The following is a 19,457-nucleotide window of genomic DNA, read 5'->3' on the forward strand; positions in this document are numbered from 1 at the left end:
AAAACCCATATTACTACAACATCAAAATAATATATAGCTATCAATAAATGTCCTCAAAAATAATCCTAAAATGTACATGTACTGTGGCACATGAGTGGGTGTTTTAAAAAGTTTGATGGAGAAAGTGAAAGCCTTAGAAAACAATTTAAAGCAACCTCTGATGTTCAGGGTAGCCTCAGGTGTATATTTTGTTGAGCTGATTTTTCTTCCTACACATTTCACTCTGTTGTCATGCCAACCTCCTTACTCTTCTTAATGTGAAGATGGCTGGGTGTTAACTTGGACACTTGGAGAGATGAGTTGTTAACTTCCAAACTGAAGGGATGATTTAGGGTGCACTGGGTAAGTTGGCAAATGTCTGTTCCAGGCATTTCAGTCTTCCCAACCTCGTAAATCCTTCAGGTCTCACAGTGCTTTGTCTGAGGAAAATGGTTTTGAACTCCCTCATGATGACTGCTGAAAAGTACTTCATGTCTTTGGATTTTTCACTCAAGGGAAGAAAGTTCAAACTTTTGACCAGCCTTCTGCAGATATCACAGTGCCCTGCTGAGTTACTGCTCAGCACTGAGAGGATGTATGGTAGTGTTGTTGAGGAGCTTTTTGTTTGTACTTTTGAAATGTTACATTTTGTGTGTGTGTGTGTGTGTGTGTGTACCTGTAGGATATGGACACATGTGGGCATGAATTGGAAGGCAGAGGTCAACATCAGGTGGCTTCTTCAGTAATTTTTCTACATTATTTTTCTGGATACGGGGTGTCTCACTAAACCTGGAACTCAATAATTGGATAGAGCAGCTGGCCAGCAGGGTCCAGGTACCTTCCCATTTCCATCTCCTGAACACTGGGATTAATAAAGGTGTACCACTGTCCTTTTACTTTTTTTTACACAGCTGCGGGAATCCAAACTCAAGTCCTTGTGTTTCCAGGGCAAGCACTTTCCTGATAGATGCTTTTTCTCAGCCCAAGTCACAAGTTTTTAATATAACACTTTCAATTTTATGTATTATATCAGTTTGATTCCAGGAAACTGTTTTTTAAAACTACAGCAGTAATACTTTCAATTATTCAATTAAATTTTGAAGGTTTTCCCCACAGATAGCTTTTCTTAGTTTATAAAATAGAGACACATTGCAAAAGGACTCTATGAAATGATGTTCTCTCTGGTTCTTCCAAAGGCACATTGATTAAAAAAGGTTTAAAATGCATGCTAATTTAAACCCATTTAATTAATTGAATCTTGTTCTAGTTTGTTTCTGTTGCTGTGACGAAACACTGACCGAAAACTAACCGGGGGGAGAAAAGGCTTTGTTTGCTTTATATTTTTTTCTGTCACTGAGGAAAGTCAAGGCAGGAGCTCAAGGCAGGAGCTTGAAGTGGAAACAGAGGAGCATTGCTTACTGGTTTGCTTTCAGGTTCACACTCAGCTCTTTTTCCTATACAACCCAGGATCACCTGCCCAGGTGTGACACTGCACACTGTGGGATGGGCCATCCTTCATCAATTAGCAATAAAGAAGATGCCCAGCACATGTATGCCCCCAGGACAATCCGATGGAAGAAATGCCACAATGGAAGTTCCCTCTTCCCAGGTGTGCCAACTTAACAATCAAGATTAAGTATCGAAATCATGGTAACCAATTTCCTTTCTTCATTCAATATTGGGCCGTTCTCTCTTTATAAAAAGATTTTCTATTTTTATTTATGTATGCGTATGTATACTTACTCATATGAACTTATAGCAATGGTGACAGCATGCACAAGACCCATGTAAACTAAATCAGAGAAAATCCCAGCATATTACAGGAGAAATGATTGGGATACCACAATCTTAACCAATGAACTATTGGTAGCTTATTGCTGCTGGGTGAAGGAGAGTTAATATTCTTTAAGGGAGTGATGCTAGATTGGCTGAACAGGATCCAGTTGATGAACTCACACTGAGGGACATTTGGATACTCAAAGTTGACTCAACAGGCTTTAACATATATGACAGAATGCATAAAATCCTGTGGGCAGGCTATTGGGAGTGCAGATAGGGGAGGGGTCTAAATATGATTAAGATGTATTATATGAAATGCACAAAAATTCAATAAAATATCCATAAGAAATAATCAAAATTAGTATCACTTTTTTCTTATCAATACATGATACCATCAAGATGGATCTTTATTCATCCGTCTTTCTGCCTCCTAATTATAATTTCCAGTATGACTAGTCATCTAATTGCCTCAACTTCTTGATAACACATCCTGAATCAAATAATGGATTCTGAGGAAGGGGAAATACTCTCCAGGTAGTGGAACAAAGAACTCCGTAAGCCCTTTACCACAGCAGAAGCATATGCTCTAGAAAATTTTGTCAAAATTGTTTTTTTCAAATATCTAAAAATATATCCAAATCAGGCAAAAATTTTCCACAGAAACAATGAAAGTTGAAGCACGTTCATTCATTGAAATGATTAAATTTTACAATAATGAAATTTGTCACATTTTAACTTGCCCTTGTCCCATTCCTTTTCTGCTGCCCTTAAGCCATTTGGAAGCCCAGAGCTTTCTTTTCTTTTCTTTTTTCTTTTCTTTTCTTCTTTTCTTTTCTGTCTTGTCTTGTCTTTTTTAACTGTAACCTTTACTGTAACCAGGACAGTGAACAATAAGCAAGATCTTTTAAAGGCCCCCAAATATACTTGTATCATTAAAAGCACAGTCCTCAGAGAATTATCTTTATTTTATCTGTCTATAAGTTTCATGAGAAATAAGTGTTTGTTTTTATATAATTCTGAGCTCATTTAGTATGAATAGCCATTTTCCAAGTATCTTTGTCAAACATAGTAATTATTTGAAATTAATGTCCTAACTGTACAAAGCAGCAGTAAAAGAGAGCACATCAAATGGGAAGATAAAAATATTGAGGGCTCAGGAGCTGGAGAGATGGGTGCAATGGTTCAGAGCACTGGCTACTCTTGCAGAGGACCCAGGTTCAGTTCCCAGCACCTATATGGTGGCTAACAACAGTCTGTAACTCCAATTCCAGGGAAAGCTAACACCATCTCTGGCTTCCGTGTGTACTGCACACACATAGTCCACTTACATACATGCAGACAGAACACTCATTGCACATTAATAAAAAAACTGAGTGCTTGTATTAGTCACTTTTCTGTTGCTGTGATAGAAACACTGACCAAAGCAATACTGTAAATGGAAGAGTTTATTTGAGCTTATGGTTCCAGGGGAATTACAATCTGTCATGGCAGGGAGGCATGGTGGCTGGAGGTGGCTGGAGCAGGAGCAACAGGAGCTAAGCTCTCACATCATCACACAGGCACAGGAAGCAAGAGAGGAACTGGAGATCTGGCAAGGCTTAAGAACTCTCTAAGTCCACCACAGGGACATGCTTCATCCAGGATAGCCACACCTTCTAAAACCTCCCAAAACAGCTCCATCAACTGGGGACAAAATGTTGAAATACTAGGAGCCTACGGGGGACACTTTCATTCAAACCATCACAGTGTTCAACCCTAGATGGGATAGCTATACTTATCTCATTACCACCAAAGCTCAGGGAAATTAAGAAAAAAAAGTCAGAAAAAATCAGGAGGATGGGGAGGAGTGATGTGAAATGCTGGCTTTTAGACTTAACCTGTCATACTCAGCTGTGGTTACCTGCATAAGACCATGCCAGCCAAAACCCTGGCTTAGATAGGGTAGATGATCTCCAGGTCTGAGGAGATATTAAGGAGTTAGAATCAGTCTTCTCTGAGTTATGTCCACCTGTAGGTTTCCCATGCTCCAGTGGATGATCACACATGGTGTACATATATATGGGCAGCAGTAATAGGACTTAGAGGGTTATTTTAAAAGACATGAATTTCACAGATAGGTGTCTTAGGACATGAGAGAGTTGGAGGGGAAAATGGGGGTACATATGATCATATTTAATTGTATACATGTATGAAATTCTCAAAAATAAAGGATATTTTTTCAAAAATGAAAGAATTGGGGAATCATATGTTTAGAGATTGCTTTACAAAGCTTCTATATGCACCAGGGTATTGGGGAATCTAGAAATTGATGAATCCATATGAGCTGTGAGCATGTCCAGGAAGGACTTGAAGAAGCCCTAATTGTGGAGGACCTGGAGGCATTGCATAAGGAGTAAGCAAAGGCTGAGAGTGAATTATAAATTGTTAGAGTGCTATATGGAAGCACAGAATCCCTAAGCAAAAGGTGATGGACTTTAAAGTTCAGAGCCTTTACATAATACCTGTCTAATCATTAGCTGATCACTCATTAAGATGAATAGAGGCTTCAGTAATCACTTGTGGGAAAGATAACAGGGTTTACAGACTCAATTATGGGATGTTACCAAATATATATTGGCAGCAAAACCACCAAGCCTACAAGGAAAGGATGGTAGTCATATTCTGTTAGTTCAAATGTTTAATGTTCAAACACTTTTGAGACCTATAACAAAACCTGGATGGCATGGCTTTACAAAGATAAAAAAATAATCAATAGAAAATATTCCCCAAACTCCAGACATGTGAGAACAAAAACTATGAGCTCTTACAAATATGCTCAAAGGGGGGTAAATCATGCTAAGGCAATAAAGCAGGAGCAGAGACTCTATTGTGCTACAGAGAGGCCAGGTAGACAGTCTGGAATATGCAACATAAGTGAAGTGAATATTTCACCAAAGTGTATATAATATGATCTGTAGCAGCATAATTGAGAAACAGCAGTTTGACTGGTTATTATTTTAAATTCCACCATGTTTCTCATTTCTTTTCTTCTGATTTTGGTTCAGTTTGCTGTCCTTTGTCTAGTTTCTTTCAGAGAGATAGCTCAGCGGTTAAGAGCATAGGCTGCTCTTACAGAAGACCTGGGTTCAATTCTTAGCACTATGGCAACTAACAACCTGTCTGTGGCTCCAGTTGCATGGGAATCCAGGGTCCTCTTCTGAGCTCTGTGGGCACTGAACGACACAGGTGTACTTACACACATGCAGGCAATATACTCATACACATAAAATAAAAATAAATAAAATATTAAAAAATAGTTTTGAGAAACTCATACAATGAAATATGATCATGTCTATCCCCATTTTCTCCAAACTCTCCCCATATCCCCCCAATATGTCCCCTCCCCATCTGCGCATGGATGTGGGGCCATCCACTGGAGCATGGGAATCCTACCAGTGGCCACACCCTTACAAAAATATGATTCTCCTTCCCCCAGCACCTGCTGACTCTCAATAAGAACTGGGGCCTGGAATAATCTACTCCATCTAAGCCAGAGTTTGACTGGCTTGATCTTGTGCTGATAACCACAGCTGTGAGTTCATGAGTACAAAACCATATCATGTCAGGGAGACAGCATTTCACAGAACTCGTCCCCAACATCCTGCTCTTACATTCCTCTTCCTCATTGTTCTCTGAACTTGGTAGTCGTGGGGTTAATATGGATGCCCCATTAATAAGGAAGGTTAAACTGTAGACAAGTGCTCTGCACCAAGCTGCATCCCAGCAAGGTTACACTACTAATTTGAGATTTTCTGCTTTACTGTAAATACATTCAGTTCTGTTTCCTTCTATGGAGGACTTTAGCTGTACCTCACAGATTTTTTTTGTTTCATTGTATTTTTATTTATAGAAGTTCAAAACCAAGTCTTCAAATTCAGAATATTATATTTCACTTTGAAATTGTTCCAAAGAATACTTATTTGTTTTTAAATTATAAAGACCAAAGCAATACTCATTTTTAGGAGATAAATTTCAAGTATAGTGCTAGGATTACTAATGGTTTTATTACCATTTTTTAAAAAAAATACTACATTATTTTAAAATGTATTACATCTCTTTGTTTGTGTGTGTATGTGTACAGATGCATGTACATAGGCACTCCATGGAATGTATATGGAGATCAGTGGACAGTTTGTAAGAGTTATTTCTCTCCTACAATGTGGGATCCAGGGATTTAACTCAGGTTATCAGGCTTAGCAGCAAGCACTCTTATATGCTGAACCATATCACTGGATTCCCATTTATTTCCTTTTGGAATTCATGAGCCAGAATTATTGTGGTATATTAAAGTAACAAGTGTAAAGGAATACCTTCTGAAGAAATGTCATATCATTTAATAGAGAAGCATCAGTACCACGGAGGAACTATCCAGAGCAGTGACTTCTGCTGCAACTCATGTGGAAGTGTCTGCCACTTTTGCCTCTAATATAAATCGAAATGAGCATTATGAAACTGAGGTAGTGTTTGTGACTTTAAACCCCATTTTCAATTTCATCTTATAGATCCTTGCCATGTAAGTTGGAGTGTCCCTTAACTGTTCATTGAAACCTCACTGCCCCTAGGGGTTCATGTCCTGACTTGATAATGCATATCTTATATTTTATATATTTCTTTTATTGTAAAAGTGAACTTTACATATATCATTTAAGACTTTGTCTTTTAGAAACTGTGACTATTAATCTCTATTCTTCTTTTTCTTCAGTCTCACACTAATCATTCATTTACTTTCATTTTCCTGTGTGTGTGTGTGTGTGTGTGTGTGTGTGTGTGTGTATAGATCTCTGCACACTCAGAGACCAGAAGAGGAGATCCACTGTTCTGTTGTATCACTTTCTGCCTTATTCTATTGAGATAAAGTCTCTCATTGAAACTGGAGCTAGGCTGTCAGGTGGCTAGTCCCAACAATCCTCCTTTCTCTGCCCTCACAGTGCTTGAATTATGGACCCACTCCTGCTTTTTTTTACTTACATGCTGGGTATCCTCATGCAAGCACTCTTATCCACTGAGCCATCTCTCTATCTCCTATTCTACTTTTAATCATGGTTTGATTTGGGTTTTGATATTAACGTCTTTCAAACAGACAACTTTTCCTTTCTAATTTTTGTTTTACAGTAGGAAATTCTGGTCAGGGGACAGTGACACAGGATTTGGAAAGGTAAAATCTACTTTCAAAAATCCACATTCTTTATTCAATTCCATTGAAACATTACTTATTTGGGAAGACTTTGAAACTTTCAGTGAGACATAAAAATGCCTTATAGTCAACCATTTATTTATTGATTGTATGACTCTAGGAAATAAATAAATTCAATGGTGCCAGTCACAGTTTTTATTATTGTGTGTTGGAGGTACTAGCACCAGCTTTGAGAAATTAGTAAAAGAGATAAGAGATGATATATGTGGCATGTGGACCATAGAAATGATATATAAATGCTAGTCAGTGTTTATTACGAGCTGGCCTACTGTTAACTAATGTCAGTGGTGTAGAGAAAATGTTCTAGAATATGTTAACTGAAGTTAAATTGGGATCTGGACAGATGGCTCAGTAGATAAAGTACTTGCTGTGCAAGGGTGAGGATAGGAGTTTGAAACCTCAGAACACATGTAAATACCAAACAGGCAAGGCAGCTGCGTGTAATCCCAGCACTCAGGAGACAGGGCCAGGCATCCCTAGAGCAAGCTGGCTAGCTAGAGTAGCCAAATCAGCAGGCTCTGGCTTCAGGTGAGAGACCCTGCCTGGATTTATAAAGTGGAAAGGGTTCAAGGATGACAATTGTTGTCAACCTGTGGCCTCCATGTGCATGTGTGTACATGTGTATGCACACTCTCCACATGCACACACAAATGTGACCACCACACACATAGATACATAAATATTTAAGTTAAATTAGGTAAGAGCTGTCAAAATCTTGGTGACAATAAAACCTTTTTGTATTTTGTGTGATACCTTGTTAGTTTGCTATATTTAGGGTAAAATATAAGGGAATAAAATAGATATTATTTTCTCTGAACTGTCTGCATTTCCTCATGGGAATTTAGACACATTTCCTCAAAATGGCTGTGCTTATGAGCAGCACAAATACTATTTCAGGTATTTCCTCGTGTAATTAGCTCCTGGAATTGAATGGCTTTGGCTATAATAAAATCAGAAAAGCAGACATGTTGGTCAACAGTGATGAGGACTAATCCTGCTCTGTCAATATTTATGCTTCCAACAAGAAACTGACAAAGCCAGACTTTAAACAGCACAGCAACAGAGCAATAGCTTGTATTTCAATTGCACTTTATTTCAGAAGTTCAAATTTCTTTATGGATCGTATTTCATTTGTTCTCCTCATGATCCTATCATTTTATTTTAAGATTTATTTATTTATTTCATTATTTTTTCTTTAATATTTTTATTGATTTTTTGTACATTTCATACAATAACTCAATCAAATTCAGACCCCTACCATATGACTTGGTTATACTACTCCTTGGCATATACCCAAAGAACTTATCCTATTGCGGAGGTACTGGTACATGTTTGTTGCTGTTCTTTTCACAATGGCTAAGAGATGGAAACAAGCTAAGTGCCTCAGCTGATAAATGGTTAATGAAAATGTGGTATATTTATACGATGGAGCTCTACTCAGCAGTAAAGAAAGAAGAAATAATGGAATTTACAGGTATATGGATGGATCTAGAAATTGTCATACTAAGTGAAGTAACACAGACTCAGAAAAAAAAAGACCTATGCTCTCCCTCATTTGTGATCCTAGCACCAAAATCTTATAAGTGAGTACATATCCTGATGTAAGCTGCAGGAACCAGGAAAATGGAAAGGAACCAGGGAGGTAAAGTGAAAGAAGAAATCTGAGAGAGAAGACTAGTAAGAGAAAGGTATTACTAAGGGGAAATGGGACGAGGATAGGAGGGCTATATAAAATGTATTAACTCCAGTGTGGGGGTGTGTGGGAGGAAGGGGGTATAAAGATGTTTTTCTGTATGAAATACACAAAAATTCAGTAAAACGTTTTAAAAAAAGAAAGCTGGAGAGATTGCTCAATGGTTAAGAGCAGTGTCCTCCAGAGGACCTGGAATTGTCATTTCCCAATACCCACATAGTAGGTAACAACCCTCTGTAACTCCAGCTCCAGAGGAGATGACACCCTCTTCTAACTTCTGTGGGCATTACATACACATTACACTCATATACATGCAGATACAATACTCATACATACAGAATAAAAATAAATAAATCAAAAAATTAAAAGCTGTTTTTTTATGTATTTTGTTTTCTCTAAGCACCACTAATTTGGCTTTTCCCTAGGCATATTGTCACCATACTCACAGAGATGAATTTTAGCTTGTTTTCTGTCACCATACCCCTTCATTAAGTGGTTTTGAATACTCACCTTCATTTCACCAGTCAACATTGACCATTTCATATTTCACAGACTCTAGACAGTCATTTAATAGGTATTTTCACCTTTTTCTGATTTTAATTAATTACTTCCATCTTGAGAAATTGTGGCTGAATACTGACAAGTCCATTTATTAATTTGTCAATATGCTCAAGAAATCTTGATGGAGCGTTTCATTATATGATTTGTGGGCCTCTAGCCTAGAGACCTTATGAGTATTACTTTATCATTTGGAAACTAATTTCAAGCATCCTATGGCCTGCCCTTGTAATATATTAAGGAGGACATTGGAAATGATGGGATTGATTTCAGAGGTTACAAAGGATGTGTTTGTTTTAAATCAGAGTTCCTCATTAGAATTTCCTGTCTTTAGGACTGCAGAGATGTCTGTCAGCAAAGAGCTTGAGGACTTGCATTCACATTCCCAGAACCCACAAAAATGCTGGACTTGAGTTCACATCCCCAGAACCCACAAAAATGCTGGGTATGGGAGTGCTTGCCTTTACTCCTAGCACTAGAGAGGCAGAGACAGATGGATCCCTAGGGCTCACTGACCAGTTAATTTAGCCAACTCTGTCAGCTCCAGGTTCAGTGAAAGACTGTCTCAGAAATAAGATAGAGAAACAATTGAGGAAGATACCTGATGTTGACTCTTAGCCTCTACACGTACTCACTAATTCCTATGCAGACACACACACACACACACACACACACACACACACACACACACTCATCAAACTAATATTCTGTGATGATAGCAGTATTCTATCACTATCTGTAACTACGGTGAACAATATGTTAGTCCTTAGCTATAAGCAGCTTTTGAATATTTGAAATGTACTTATTGATAATCAGAAGTCAAGGGAATTTTTATAGTAATTCTAATTAAAACTAACATTCATAAAGTGCCTGGAGTCATGACAGACACACCACTATAATCCCTGCCCTCCACTGGCTGAAGCAGGAGAATTACAAGTTCAATAACAACCTGTGCTATGTCAAGTTTCAGGCCACCTTGGATGGTAAAACTAAAGCTAGACTCTTGTTTCAAAGAAGAAAAATGAAAGTGAATCCAGTAAGTGTTAACTATACAGTGAGTCTTACCCATGCAGTGAGTGTTAATCATGCTAAGAAGGCAGTCTAGATCTTATAACGTGTGTTTGTAATTTATGCGAGTTTTATACAGTCTTAATATTATGTCTTTGGAAAATGGTTCATTGAAAGCTAAACAATGACAACAAATGAGAAACCAATGTGTATATAAGCAACACAGACTTTGTCATCTCACAGAACCAGTTACTAAAGACACTTACTCTCTGCTAGTCTTTATAAAAGGGGACTTAGAGTATATTTTTCTTATAAATTGTGTGGTGATTAGTCACATATGCATATGAACTCTAACTAGGAGTGTTGAACTCTAACTAGGAGGGTGTTGACTTGAAGCAGGTTGTTTAAATTTCCCCTGGCAGGAGGGTCTGAAGCCTCTTCAGAGTGTTTCTCACGGGTCCCTATGGAGACTCACACAGCCTACTGCCTTGCGTGTGCTGTCTTGACAGCACACACTAAACACAATTGTATCCACTTAGTGTGTTAAGTATTTACCATGGTGTCAATTTGATAGGGTCTAGATTCACCTAGGAGATAAGGCTCTGGGCATGTCTGTGAGGGAGTTTCTATATCAAGCTAACTGAGGAGGAAAGACCCACCCTAAATGTGGGGAACTGGGGTCCTGAACAGCATACAAAGAAGAAAGCGAACTGAGCACCAGCATTCATCTCTCTCTGCTTCCTGACTGTGGATGCAATGTGACCAGCTACCTTAAGTTCCTGCTGTCATGCCTTCCCACCATGATGGGCTGTGCCCTAGAACTGTGAACCCCAAACAAACCCTTCTATTAAGGTGATTTGTTAGCTATCTTGTCACACCAATGATAAGAAGAACTAAGATAGTATTTAATTCAATATCCTTCTATGAACTCAAATCCATTTATGATACAATTTATGACACATTTTACTATTTGCCTTTTTCTCAAATTCCTGAGTATGTGTATGTATATATGTGTATGAGTGTTTGTGTTTGGGTGTGTCTATATGTTTATGTATGTGTGTGTATATGCCTCTATGTGTATGTATGTGTATGCATGTGCTTTTGTGTGTATATATGTACATGTGTTTTTACATGTATTTGTATGTGTATATGTGTGGATATGTGTATGTATGGTATTGTGTGTTTGTGTATATGTTCATAGAGTTACCTTTGGCTTCGACAACACAATATTTAACAAGAAAAAATAACTTCTTTCAAATGCTTGTGCATTTTTATTTTTTAATTAGTCAATCTCCAGTGAAAATAGGTTGCACACATTGAAAACGCTAAAAGAGGAAGGTGGCAGTGTTCTCACTCATCTATTTCCTGCTGTAAGCAACAACCACCCACCTCTACTACCCATCAGGATGAACTAAAGTGAGCAGGTATCATGGTCTTCAGAAACTAAGCACTGGCCATATGCATCGTACTTGAACAATGGGAGGACAGATTCCATGGACTGGAATAGAGCTGAACACTGCGGTTACAGAAATCCTTGGTAGATGTACACAGCTGCAAAAAGAGACGAGAGTGCTTCTTCCCTTTCACATCATCTGATTTCTCATCCGTGACTCTCACTGTCGGAAAGTATGAATAAGCCAGTTGCTGACAAAGCTTATGAACAGAGTACACCTGCTTTAACACCAAGGGGCAAAGATATTGGATAGGAGACCCCCAAGCACAAGGTTTAGTCCTAGATGTTTGTCTGTTACATTGGTGGCAACTTAAAAATTATATAATTCTTAACTTGCTTGATGACCTCTAAGCTTCTTGGACCGGTGGTTTGGTGTTTGGCTATGATAATAGAAAATTCCTCATCTGTAGTTTTAAAGATATTTCTTGGAGCTGGGTATGGTGGTACACATTTGTAATTCTAGCACTTAAGAGACTGATTGTGAGACCAGACTAGGCTCCATACATAGGACCTATGCTGCCATTTGAATGTGAAATGCCCCCATAGACTCATGTGTTTTAACACTTGGTCCCAGGTGGTAGCGTTGTTTGGGAGACTGTGGAGTCTTTAGGAGGCAGAGCCTTGCTGGGGGAAGTGCATCAGTGGGAGATGGACTTTGAGGTTTTATAACCTCACCCCCATTTCCTGTTCTCTCTGCTTCCTGTGCACAGAAGAAATGTGACCATCTGGCTTCCTGCTCCTGCTGCTGTGCTTTCCTTGCCTGTTGTCTTGCCACTGTGAGGGACTCTCCTCCTTCAGGAGCTGTGAGCTAAAATAACCTATACTCCCCCAAACTGCTTTATGTCAGGGTTTTAAAAAATATTTTATTATTTTTATTTTATGTGTATGCATGTATTGCTTGCATGTAGATAAGTGCACCCGTGTCATGTGATGCCCTCGGAGGCCAGAAGAGGCTGTCGGATCCCCTGGAACTGGAGTTATGGACAGTTGTTAGCTGCCATGTGGGTGCTGGGATTTGAACCTGGGTCTTCTGCAAAAACAACCAGTGTTCTTAAACACTGAGCCATCTCTTTAGCCCAGGATATTTTTTTTTAAATTACAGCAACAGAAAAGAAACTAACACACCCTGTCTCAATAAATATGTACATACTCACACATGTGTATGTGTACACACACACACACACACACACACGCACACTTCTGTCAAGTGTTCTTTTCGCGTTTCTGACATTCGCATTAGGAAAACATTAGATTATTTCATATTATGCCACAGTCACTGGATGTTTAGATCATGGAAACTTATTTTCCTCATTTTACTGGTTGCTCTTTCTTATTCTTATTCTTCCCTGGTCTGAAAGGTGTCCACTGACATCTCATGAAAGTCTTTCTTCAGCTGCATTGCTGTTTCCTCTACTCTGGTTTTCATTTGATTTGCCCTTTTACAGGTTTGCTAGCTCTTGTAAAGTGTCTCTTGTGATCCTGCCTGCTATCTACCTTTCTATCACACCTGTTAACCTGGTAATTATATTTCTTTAAAATTTCTTCTGAAATAGGCTGAACAACTGTGTGATATCTGAATCTATAGCTGACTATTTTGTCTCTCGGCATTGTGCTTCTGATTTGACTCCTAATCTTTCTTCTTTAACCCTACAGCCCTTGGGGGAGGAATCTGTAACCATAGTAGTAGCATGCTTTCCTAGCTTGTTCAAGAACCTGGTTCAGCCCACTGGGTTTGATCCTCAATGTGCACATACACACACACACACAAAAAAAATTAATTAATTAATTAATTAAAGGAAGAAAGAAAGGAAAGAAAGAAAGAAAGAAAGAAGAAAGAGAAAGAAAGAAAAGAAATAAAGAAATCTATTAACCACACTTACTACTGTGCCACATAGGAGGGTTAACCTGATTTCTTTCTTTCTTTCTTTCCTTCTTTCCTTTTTTCTTATCTTCTCTCCCTCCTCTCTCTCTCTCTCTCTCTCTCTCTCTCTCTCTCTCTCTTTCAACCTGAAAATGAGTGTGACTTTTTTTTCTTTTTTTTTTGGTCTTTTTGAGACAGGGTTTCCCTGTAGTCCCTGCTGACCTGGAACTCCTTATATAGACCAGGCTGGCCTTAGCAGAGATCCTGGATTAAAGGTTTGGGCCACCACCCCTTGACCTAGTGAGTGTGACTTTTTTTTATCCATATTGGCTGTAGTGTGGAACCTTGGTGTAACCTACTTAGGATTCGGGTTGCAGTTGACTCTTACACTAATGTGTACCCCAGGGCACTACAGACTTCTGATTTGTGTGTTAACATGTAGTGTTTAGCACAAGAGCTATATTTCTAGATTTTTCTCCATGTGGGTTCTGCTTGAAATTTTAGGTATTCTCCCAGCATTGTGTCTGACAAGGATTCTTTTCTACTCTAATGCAACTCTTCTGGATTTTCTTCTCTTTTCACTCAATCCCAGTTTACTAGGTCAATGCTCTGATATGATTAAATCAAATGCTTCTCAATTTTCTTCATACTGATGAATTAACATTGTTTTTCTCTAAAACTTTGGACTAATCTTACTCATTACTAAGACTAGGAAAACACTTTTATGGATTTGAATATAGTTGCATTTTGTTCAGACATGCATTTGGTATGAGCACGATCTTATAAAGTAAATATTCTGGTATAGAAAACAGTACTTTCAGCTTTTTAAAGTCTTCTTTAATGCCCCTCATTGACACTTTGTACTAATGCTGCTTATACATAGACTTGCTATTGAAAGAACTTTATCTTCTGATTTGCTGTACCATTTCTTATGTAACAGATGCTTGGATAAGGATATTGACTGAATAAAAAGGAATAAAAGTAATTAAAATCCCATATCCTTTCCCAATATGAAAGGACAAAAATGATTTGAATGAGAGTGAATCAATAAATCAGGTGACTGGTGATCTGAAATATCAGTTGCTGCTGTGAGGAGAAAATTAGTTTTTGATTTTTTCTGTTATATGTTAGCTTTATGGTACAGACTCCAGAAGGAAAAACATTTCAGAAAATGCAGGGAATTATTTGTTGCAAGATTCTATGTATTCATATTTTTACAGTATCTTTACTTATATATACTGAAATGTTAAATTCATGCATCAACATAGTTTAAACATGTATTCTAGTTTTACATTAGATTATTCTACATTTTATTATTTGTGAATTGTACTATTTAGAAGTTATAATTATGGCTTCACTTGTAGTTAGGACCTGGAATGTTTCCCCAAAGCCTATGTTAAGGCTTGGTCTTGAGCCCATGGGGCTAGGGCCTACCAAGTCACTGAAGGTATGCCCTGTGGAACTCTGGTCGTTTCCTCTCTCATTTCCATCCTGACCTCCAGCACAAACTCCTGCTATAATGAGCTACCCACCCATCAGAGGCCCAGGCAAAAGCACATCTATTTGATCGTAGTCTAGATCGTAGATACCTCTATAACTGAACCAAAATAAACATTTTCCTTTTCTTAATTTGTGATTGAAAATATTACTGTGGCAGAAAGCGGACACAGTTCCAGTATCTAAGTATATTTTAAGCCTATTGTATCAGTTGCTTTCTTTATTGCTGTAACAAAGTAATTGACAAAAAGCAAACAAATGAAAGACGGTATCCTATGTAGCTCTAACTGTCAGTTTGACACAGCCTAGAATAATCTGAGAAGGGAGTCTCAGTTGAGGGGTTTCCCAGATCAGATCAGCCTGTGGGGGACTGTCTTGATTGTTAATTGGTGTCAGAGAGTTCTTGTGTTGAATGAAGAATTTTCCCCATAAGCTCAAGTAATTGGACACTTGGTTCCCAGTAGGTGGCATGGTTTGGGGAGATCATGGAATCTTTAGGAGCTTATAGTAGGGGTGGACATTGAGAAATCACAGCCTCCTCCTACTGGCAGTTTGTTCTCTTGACCTGATGTTTGTGGTTGACGATGTGAGCTCTCCTCTTCCTGCTCCAGCTGCCGTACCTGCCTGCTGACTGCCTCCCTGTCTTGATGTCCTCTACCTCTGGAATCATAAGCTAAACCTCTTTTTTGATAAGTTGCTTTGGGTCAGCGTGTTTTATCACAGCTACAGAAAACTGACTAATACAAGGGTTTAGCCCATTGTGGGCATCACCATTCCCTGGAGAGGTGATCCTGAGCTGTGTAAGAAAGTTAGCTAAGCAGGAGCTTGGGAAGAAGAGAGAAATAGGTTCCTCCTTGGTTTCTGCCTCAAGTTCCTACATGTGTTCCTGGCCTGACTTCTCTCAATGATGGACTATAATCTGTAAAATGACATAAATACTTTCCTGCTCTAGGTTTCTTTTGATCAGAATGCTTTAATCACAGCAACTTAATGAAAGCACAACAGAAGGAAATGTTTATTTTGACTCACATAGGGAGCTCATCCTTGTGGTGAAGTCCCTGCAGCAGGAATGGGAGGCAGCTGCTCACGTTGCATCCACAGTCAGGAAGCAGAGAGAGGAATGCTGGTGCTCAGCTTGCTTTCTCCTTTCTATTTAGTCTGGAACCTCAACTCATGGCATGATGCCATCCTCATTAAGGGTGTTTCTTCCCATCTCACTTAACCCATCTAGCTAGTAACTTACAGTTATGGCCAGTGGTTTGTCTCCAAGATAATTCTAGATCTTAAATTGGCAATCTGTCTTAGCCATCATACTAATACTTACATCTATATCAATATTAAAATTTGAATTTCTATCTCTCACTATGTGCATGGAATTATAAAAATCAATAAGGTGCAGATATTCTTCTGATAGCTTTGACTATATTTTGAACTACTGACTTAAATTTGTTATAGAGTTTGCCCTATAACGCTAAATGAAAAATGTTCAAAATTTCAGGCTGGGGAGCTGGTTCAGTGGTTAAGAGCACTGACTGCCCTTGCAGAGGACCCGAGTACACTTCCCAACACCCATATGGCCGCTAACAGTCATCCTTAACTCCAGTTCCAGGGGATCTGACACCTTCTTCTGACCTCCATGGGCCTAGCACGACACGGGTGCATTTACACACAAGCAGAACCATAAAATAAAAATAATAAATAAAATATTTTTTTTAAACGTTCAAAATTAGGCTGGGCGTGGTGGCCCATGCCTTTAATCCCAGCACTCGGGAGGCAGAGGTAGGCGAGTGAGTTCAAGGCCAGACTGGTCCACGTAGTGAGTTCCAGGACAGCAGGGGCTATAGGGAGACCCTGTCTCAAAAAGACTACCCGCCCCAAATGTTCAAAATTTCAAACGTGGATCTGGAGAGATGGTTCTGCAGTTGAGAGTACTGGCTGCTCTTGCAGAGGACTGGGATTTGGTTCACAGCACCTAAATGGTGGCTAACAACTATCTGTAACTCCAGTTCCAGGGGATCCCACAACCATAAACTTTCTTTCCCACAAATTAACAGGATTTAAATTGGTTGTTCAAGAAAAAAATCTGAACTTGGGGCTGGAGAGATGGTTCAGTGGTTAAACAACACTGGTTGTTCCTGCAGAAGACTGGGTTTCGAATCCCAGCACCCAGATGGCAGCTAACAACTGTCCGTAACTCCAGTCCCAGGGAATCTGACAGCCTCTTCTGACCTCTGCGGGCATTGCACAACACTGGTGCACTTATCTACATGCAGGCAATATATGTGTACACATAAAATAAAAATAATAATTAAAATTTAAAAAACAGAAAATCTGAACTTAATCTTTGCTAAGAGTTATGACACAAAAATTTGTCCTGTTATATTTCATCTATTTAACTGTTATTATTAAATACTTTACTCTGTATTAAATACTAAGAAAACAGGGCTAAGTGCCCTGATCCCAGTCCAGAGACCTTAGTATCTAGATGGTAAATCATTATTAAATAGTGACATTATGAGTTATTGATATTCATGTATTCTAAATGAATTTGATAAACATTCTATGCAGAAAACTAGAAATGTTACCTTTTTCCAAGGATTTTTTTTCCTTACTCTTCTCCACAGTGCCCACATGTAGCTCGGTGATTTACATTGTATTTATAATTCCAGCCCTTTTATCCAATTTAAAATTATTTAATATTATTTACCGAATTTTATGCTCATTAAGGACGTTCAGCTCTGAATATCCCCAGTTCCTGAAGCTAATGAGAATGCTGTGAACTTAAAGTATAAAACAGTGAATTGCATACACTTTATCAGAAAGAAATTGTTTTTAAATTTCTTCTGGTTCTGTTTTCCTGCTGTTTTCATTGTTTTCATTCTTCATTACCAAGAAATTACAGAGCTGTCATGCTGAGCTGTAATTATTCACTAACATAATGTGACACGTGTTGGATTATTTTATTACATGTTGTGAGAATAACAATAAAATGGAGCATGGTGCATGATAAACAAGTCCAGGAATTACTCCTAGATAATTCTTTCCATCTGCTTGGTGAACCTGTGTTGTAGGTAAGCTTTTAGAATACATAGGACCTGCCTAATGTATTTTGACAACATTTCCCCCCATTGTCGTTATTCTGTTTTGCATTGGGAAATTTACAGAAAATAGTGACAAATATATAAAATGAAAATTAATGCAGAAAACATGTTAAATAGTAGTTGTGTTTTGAATATGAAATGTCCCCCAGAGGCTCATGTTTCTGAACACTAGGTCCAAAGCAATTAGTGCTGTTTGGTGAGATGATAAAATCTTGCTAGAAAATGAGTTAGTGGTGGTGAGGGACCTTTAGGCTTTTGTTTTGTTTTGTTGTTTTCTTTTGAGATGGGATGTTCTTTTAGCCCTAGCTGATACAGAACTCACTAAGCAAACCACACTGATCTTGATCTCAGAGATCCACCTGCCTCTACCTTCCTGGTGCTGGGATTAAAGGTGTGAGCCAGCATGCCCAACTGCCTGTAAGTTTTATAACTCTGCCTGACTTCCTGTTTGCTCTCTACTTCCTGAGTACGTGTAATGTGACCAGCCTACTGTTCCTGCCACCAGGCTCTCTTCACTGGATACTGTAGCTTCTCAACATGAACCCTTTCTTCCTGAAGTTGCTTTTATTTATTTTATCATAGCAACAGGAAAAGTAACTTATGCAATAATTAGGTGAATGTACATATATGTTGGTAATAATGAAGTTGCTCTGCTTCATCATTTTATGATGAGTCATACTGCACTATTCCTCCAACTCAAAGCATGTCCCACAAAGAATGGCAGAAGACTACCATGGAGATAACCATGGAAATAACTGAAGTAACATCAAGATGTCTGACTTTGCTTTAGGTGATCTGATTTTAATGAATTACTTTCTAAGGTCTCCACAACACTAAGCTGAAAGGGCTTAAGGTTGTGCTTGCGTCGGCATCACTTACATTAAAATTGGAATGATACAGAGATTACCATGGCCCTAGGTCAGAATGACCTACAAATTGGTGAAGCGTTACATTTTTTTTTTTAAAAAAAAGAGATTCAGGCTTCTTAGCAGACTACTAGATAATTATACTTTTATTGTTAAAAAGAAGGGCATATCAGTGTGACCAGTGATAGCATGATGTACCTGTCTGGTCTGGTCTTGTAACAAATGTGTGAGAACAATGCTTAGCCAAGATGATATGACTGGGGAAATTGCATTGTTACAGAGTTAAGTGTAGACTGGCAAAGCAGATACTTAATAACATATAGCAAGAATTCCATTTCACTCTTTTTTCTTTTCTTTTTCTTTGTATGTTCCTGTAAGTGTGAACACATGTATGCATACTCACATATATGTGTCTGCATGTCTTTGTAT

At 38.5% G+C, this 19,457-nt stretch overlaps 1 non-coding gene across 1 annotated transcript; it reads left to right on the top strand.

The window, feature by feature from the left end:
* The first annotated feature begins 19,018 nt into the window (after positions 1–19,018).
* Positions 19,019–19,121, top strand: LOC115071755. The gene has a single exon (XR_003850833.1). It is a non-coding gene; the product is annotated as a U6 spliceosomal RNA (small nuclear RNA).
* The last annotated feature ends 336 nt before the right edge of the window (positions 19,122–19,457 follow it).

The sequence above is a fragment of the Nannospalax galili genome, unplaced genomic scaffold (assembly GCF_000622305.1).
Source record: "Nannospalax galili isolate Female #2095 unplaced genomic scaffold, S.galili_v1.0 scaffold779, whole genome shotgun sequence".
Classification (NCBI taxonomy): Eukaryota; Metazoa; Chordata; class Mammalia; order Rodentia; family Spalacidae; genus Nannospalax; species Nannospalax galili.